The sequence below is a fragment of the Dendronephthya gigantea genome, unplaced genomic scaffold (assembly GCF_004324835.1).
Source record: "Dendronephthya gigantea isolate DGI-Jeju-01 unplaced genomic scaffold, DenGig_1.0 000073F, whole genome shotgun sequence".
NCBI classification, from domain to species: Eukaryota; Metazoa; Cnidaria; class Anthozoa; order Malacalcyonacea; family Nephtheidae; genus Dendronephthya; species Dendronephthya gigantea.
This window is the reverse complement of record NW_021163083.1, coordinates 736247-741836: the sequence shown is the minus strand read 5'-3', so window position 1 is coordinate 741836 and position 5590 is coordinate 736247.

The following is a 5590-nucleotide window of genomic DNA, read 5'->3' as shown; positions in this document are numbered from 1 at the left end:
AGGCATGACCATATTAGTTCACTGCGACTGCGTGGCGTTTTTTGCTATTCTATTTGCGTTTTATCATTTGCAATAGCATTTAGATTTGTTAAAAAAAAGCAAAGTATAAAAATTGAAAATTTCGTTTCGGCGGATAGTGTATATATAGCGAACGTAGGCGAACGTCCAAAACGTGCACGTCCATACATCATATGCCTGCGTACATACAAGTCGCAAATGTAGTAAATTACGCGTACCTATAAAACATGCACGTCCTTACATCGTATGTATACTTGTGGACTTTGAATCAATTTAATCAAGCCTTGGACATAATTAACCCTTTTTCCAAGCAGCTAATTACCAAAACTTTCCAACAGTAACACGAAAATCTCCCTGGAAACCCAATAAATTTTTTTTTGCTTTCGGGTCGTGACGAAAACATTTTTTCCCATGGAAGATTCGAACCACCAACTTGCCAAGAGCGAGGCAACTCTCGTTACCTCGCGACTATTCCCTGTTTCAATAATGAATAGTATTTTTTATTTTACTTAAATCTTTTTTTTCAAGATGCTAATGAGAAACATTCCGTCCAGCATTCGAACCATTCCCTAAATAAACACGAGAACACCAATTTCTCCCTCGAAACCCAACAAAAACGTGAATACCGAGAATCGGTATCAGTCCAAGAGTCGACGGCTTAGTATATATGACATTGCTCAATGCGGTTATTGTGGTATTATTACTCGTTTACTGCGACTGCGTAAGGTTTCCTAACACTGAATTTGGCTTTTTTTCGTTTTGCAATAGCGTTTAAGCATGTTTTATAAACGTAAAGTGTTCTTTTTCACTCACTGGATTTACTGCAACCTAAAACCGGTCGATTTCTTGAAGGAATGAAGTGAATTAGGGACATTTAAAATTTTCTTGACATCATGCAATAGTCCACACAGTGCACGAATCACCACCTGCATACATCATATGCGTAGATAATTAAAGACAATACACTTACATGCAATTCCCATGTCTCTGAGTCAAATCAACACAATAATAAAAAAACATCCCGATTTCCGTTTCGGACCATAGTCTGACGGTTTACCATACTGTTGTCTTCACCACTAGACCACTAGCGCTTGATGTTTAGAGCTACCTTTATTTATTTTATCTCAATCCATTTTTGCGATCATAATGAAAAGAGACCATTGTTTTCAACACTGGAGCAAGAGAGATCTTGTGATTCATAGGTTCTTTCTTTATCTCACCTAAATCTTTTCTTTCCAGTCGTGACAAAAACATTTCCCCCATGCAAGATTCGAACCCCCAACTTACCAGTTGCTAAGCCATTATCGTTACCCCGCGACTATCCCCCTCTTGCGATAATGAATGGTGTTTTTTATTTTACTTAAATCTTTTTTTTCAACATGCTAATGAAAAACATTCCGTCCAGCATTTGAACCATTCCCTAATAAACACGAGAACACCAAATTCTCCCTCGAAACCCAACAAAAACGTGAATACCGAGAATCGGTATCAGTCCAAGAGTTGACGGCTTACTATATATGACATTGCTCAATGCGGTTATTGTGGAATTATTACTCGTTCACTGCGACTGCGTAAGGTTTCCTAACACTGAATTTGGCTTTTTTTCGTTTTGCAATAGCGTTTAAGCATGTTTTATAAACGTAAAGTGTTCTTTTTCACTCACTGGATTTACTGCAACCTAAAACCGGTCGATTTCTTGAAGGAATGAAGTGAATTAAGGACATTTAAAATTTTCTTGACATCATGCAATAGTCCACACAGTGCACGAATCACCACCTGCATACATCATATGCGTAGATAATTAAAGACAATACACTTACATGCAATTCCCATGTCTCTGAGTCAAATCAACAAAATAATAAAAAACATCCCGATTTCCGTTTCGGACCATAGTCTGACGGTTTACCATACTGTTGTCTTCACCACTAGACCACTAGCGCTTGATGTTTAGAGCTACCTTTATTTATTTTATCTCAATCCATTTTTACGATCATAATGAAAAGAGACCATTGTTTTCAACACTAGACCAAGAGAGATCTTGTGATTAACAGGTTCTTTCTTTATCTCACCTAAATCTTTTCTTTGGAGTCGTCACAAAAAGATTTTTCCCATGCAAGATTCGAACTCCCAACTTACAAGTTGCTAAGCCACTGTCGTTACTCACCGACTATACCTCTCTTTCGATAATGAATTGTGTTTTTTATTTTACTTAAATCTTTTTTTTCAAGATGCTAACGCAAAACATCCCGTCCAGCATTCGAATGAACCATTCCCTAAATAAACCCGAGAACACCAAATTCTCCCTCGAAACCCAACAAAAACGTGAGTACCGAGAATCGGTATCAGTCCAAGAGTCGACGGCTTAGTATATATGACATTGCTCAATGCGGTTATTGTGGGATTATTACTCGTTTACTGCGACTGCGTAAGGTTTCCTAACACTGAATTTGGCTTTTTTTCGTTTTCCAATAGCGTTTAAGTATGTTTTATAAACGTAAAGTGTCCTTTTTCACTCACTGCATTTACTGCAACCTAAAACCGGTCGATTTCTTGAAGGAATGAAGTGAATTAGGGACATTTAAAATTTTCTTGACATCATGCAATAGTCCACACAGTGCACGAATCACCACCTGCATACATCATATGCGTAGATAATTAAAGACAATACACTTACATGCAATTCCCATGTCTCTGAGTCAAATCAACACAATAATAAAAAAACATCCCGATTTCCGTTTCGGACCATAGTCTGACGGTTTACCATACTGTTGTCTTCACCACTAGACCACTAGCGCTTGATGTTTAGAGCTACCTTTATTTATTTTATCTCAATCCATTTTTGCGATCATAATGAAAAGAGACCATTGTTTTCAACACTGGAGCAAGAGAGATCTTGTGATTCATAGGTTCTTTCTTTATCTCACCTAAATCTTTTCTTTCCAGTCGTGACAAAAACATTTCCCCCATGCAAGATTCGAACCCCCAACTTACCAGTTGCTAAGCCATTATCGTTACCCCGCGACTATCCCCCTCTTGCGATAATGAATGGTGTTTTTTATTTTACTTAAATCTTTTTTTTCAACATGCTAATGAAAAACATTCCGTCCAGCATTTGAACCATTCCCTAAATAAACACGAGAACACCAAATTCTCCCTCGAAACCCAACAAAAACGTGAATACCGAGAATCGGTATCAGTCCAAGAGTTGACGGCTTACTATATATGACATTGCTCAATGCGGTTATTGTGGAATTATTACTCGTTCACTGCGACTGCGTAAGGTTTCCTAACACTGAATTTGGCTTTTTTTCGTTTTGCAATAGCGTTTAAGCATGTTTTATAAACGTAAAGTGTTCTTTTTCACTCACTGGATTTACTGCAACCTAAAACCGGTCGATTTCTTGAAGGAATGAAGTGAATTAAGGACATTTAAAATTTTCTTGACATCATGCAATAGTCCACACAGTGCACGAATCACCACCTGCATACATCATATGCGTAGATAATTAAAGACAATACACTTACATGCAATTCCCATGTCTCTGAGTCAAATCAACAAAATAATAAAAAACATCCCGATTTCCGTTTCGGACCATAGTCTGACGGTTTACCATACTGTTGTCTTCACCACTAGACCACTAGCGCTTGATGTTTAGAGCTACCTTTATTTATTTTATCTCAATCCATTTTTACGATCATAATGAAAAGAGACCATTGTTTTCAACACTAGACCAAGAGAGATCTTGTGATTAACAGGTTCTTTCTTTATCTCACCTAAATCTTTTCTTTGGAGTCGTCACAAAAAGATTTTTCCCATGCAAGATTCGAACTCCCAACTTACAAGTTGCTAAGCCACTGTCGTTACTCACCGACTATACCTCTCTTTCGATAATGAATTGTGTTTTTTATTTTACTTAAATCTTTTTTTTCAAGATGCTAACGCAAAACATCCCGTCCAGCATTCGAATGAACCATTCCCTAAATAAACCCGAGAACACCAAATTCTCCCTCGAAACCCAACAAAAACGTGAGTACCGAGAATCGGTATCAGTCCAAGAGTCGACGGCTTAGTATATATGACATTGCTCAATGCGGTTATTGTGGAATTATTACTCGTTTACTGCGACTGCGTAAGGTTTCCTAACACTGAATTTGGCTTTTTTTCGTTTTCCAATAGCGTTTAAGTATGTTTTATAAACGTAAAGTGTCCTTTTTCACTCACTGCATTTACTGCAACCTAAAACTGGTCGATTTCTTCAAGGAATGAAGTGAATTAACGGCATTTAAAATTTTCTTGACATCATGCAATTGTCCACACAGTGCACGAGTGACCACGTGCATACATCATATGCGTAGTTAATTAAAAACATGCAGTACACATAGATGCAAGTAATTTGATTCACTTTCACACCTATGTCTCTGAATGAAGCATACAAGTCAATGAACTCAACGAAGATAACTAAATATTGCTCGAAGAGACAGAAGATGAGAATGGTTGACAGTGAAAATCCATAACATGGAAATCTCACATTTAATATTCTTTGCCAGAGTATTCATTACGCAACTGAAAACATTTCTTCAAAGTCGTTGTGTGCAAATGAACACAAAATGGCATATTTTACAAGCAATTGATTTTAATTTAATTTAGTGTCGTAGGCCTAAAATAATAAATATATGTCTGTGTTACTGAAATACAAGAGTGCGAAGTTTTACACACGTCACCCAATTTTTTTGTAGATTTTTCGATTGATTCGTTGGTGAAAATATTGAAAGAAAAGTTTTAAGTTTTTAGAAAGATATTTGGCTTTCAAGAGCAGTCGTGATGGTGTAGTGGTTAACCGTTAAGACATGGAAGTTGTTAGTCCACAGGCCGTGGTTCTGACCTGTGGAGTGCCACGGGAAGAAATTGCCGGGAAAAAATTTTCGATGTACTTATTGCGTGAAAGTGTGGGAAGATAGGTTCAAGTCCATAAAAAAACGTGAGTATTTCAAGAGCAGTCACGATGGTGTAGTGGTTAAGTCAAACGACTGGTCCGTTGATAGTTGGTGGTTCTAGCCCGCGACGGGTCAAGGGAAGAACTAGATTCCTCGATTTATTTATTAGGTTTTATTAAGTGTTCAAAATCTGCGAAAAATACAATATGCAATGATGCATACAGTTACTGCATGCAGTTGATGTTTAAAAAGTTGAATAACTTGAATCATGAATGTTGAATGCTTACGAAAAAGTCCTGGTCGACATTCGAAGTTATCTAACTCGACAGTGAGAGGTAACGTGAAATGGGGCGAAGGATCTGATATCTATTTTGTTTATTAGATCCTTCTGATACATATTATCCGTCTGTTTTCCTGTTATACTTATAGCTACGTTCTAAGTTAGACATCCATTCCATACTCCACAGCTTGCGCTTTAGGTGGACTTCCACTTACGGAGAAATAGTTCGCTAGGGATTATTTGCATATTTTTTTTTAATCGAAGACAGTCCAGTGGGACAGTCATGTTGAAAAAAAAACAAATCTATATAAAGAAAATATGCAAATATTCACTAGCGAGCTATTTCTCTGTAAGTGG